Raw genomic sequence first — 1,333 nt, 5'->3', positions numbered from 1 at the left:
GCTAATATTATCTTCTACCAGCTTGTAACAGCAGTGGAAAGTATTCCTCCAGACAGAGAAGGGGAAAGAAGGGAAAGTTCAATGTGAGGGATGCTAATGACATTTCGCTTTCTTTCTACCTTCCTATTTTCTCAAGTATGTGGTTTCTTAAGTGACTCTGAAGGGATAGGAAGAAGCATGGGGTGGGGCAGGGGATGAAGGAAGGGTTCTTGGCATGGGGAGTCATCTGAATTGATTTGAAAAGCGACTCTTGGCTGTCTTGGGGGGAGCTGAGTCTTGAAAGAGGGAGATAATCGGAATACCATCTCCTTATACAGACCTTTTCTCCCATCTCTTCATTTGCTCTCTGCACAGCCCCACCTTCTTCCTTCCTGCGCAGACAAAAACCTCCCTCTGTGGGCCATTGCGAATCATCTGCCGCATTTCTAGCCCCCTTCCTTCCATAAGGACTATACTTCATGTAGTTCCCTTTCAGCCCTTAGGCCTTTGTATCCCCTCACCCTTCGATGGCTCCTCAACTCTGGGTGCCGACTCTCCGACGGGAACAATGGCCAGCTGTTTGCCTCCCCTTCCTGCCTCATCAACTGCTCCTCACAGAGAACTAACTGCCTCTCAACCCCACGAGACCATTGCCACCAATTTCCTAACTTTCAAATGTCTTGGCTATTTTTGGGGTGGGGTGGGACCGGGGGTCATTTGAACATATAGGAAAAATGTAGATTTACAAACAGCTATAAAAAAGTAACGCGGAGAGATGCCATGTCTTTTACCTAGCACTAGTTAAAAAACAACAACAACAAAATATGGAGTTTGTTTGTTTTTTACTTCCAAGGGCTCTGATTGTGGGTCTCAGTAAAATGAAGCACTTGCCAACGTCAGTATTTTCTCTCCGTTTATTACGATGGCCCTAAGGGACCTGCAGGTCTTCCAGAATGCATCGTCCCATTTTCTCTTCGCTCGCAAATCATTTCTAAAGCCACATTCACCTACTTGTTTGCGATTGGCTGCTGACCTAAACACGGGCAGTTTTAACCCACCCAGGGAGGCTGCTGAAGAAAGGCCAGGCGATCTGTTTCCTTAAAGATCTCAGCCAAGAAATCCCTAGAGAGCGTTTCTACTCTGACACGTGGAGTCGTCCGCAAGCACGTAGCTGATCTGTGAGGGACTCACCTGTAGAGGCATCGCCTCCGCCCTGCGCGGGACCTCAGGCTGAGAAGGTAGAGTTTCCTTGGGAGAGAGCTGAGTTTCAACCGTTTTGGTTCAAACAAGTACTGGCACGAACTATAGGGGATTGATTGTCCCTTCGATCTTTGATTTGAAAGCCCCCTCCCCG

General features: G+C 47.9%; 1 protein-coding gene across 1 annotated transcript in view; it reads right to left on the bottom strand.

Moving 5' to 3' along the window:
* Positions 1 to 1,333, bottom strand: part of LOC101660439 (S-adenosylmethionine synthase-like) — a 118,198-nt gene that overhangs the window by 4,632 nt on the left and 112,233 nt on the right. The gene's annotated exons all lie outside the window — the stretch shown is intronic.

Source organism: Echinops telfairi, unplaced genomic scaffold, assembly GCF_000313985.2.
Source record: "Echinops telfairi isolate 266 unplaced genomic scaffold, ASM31398v2 ScPeMD7_7441;HRSCAF=8479, whole genome shotgun sequence".
Classification (NCBI taxonomy): domain Eukaryota; kingdom Metazoa; phylum Chordata; class Mammalia; order Afrosoricida; family Tenrecidae; genus Echinops; species Echinops telfairi.
This window is presented reverse-complemented; position numbering and strand designations above follow the sequence as displayed.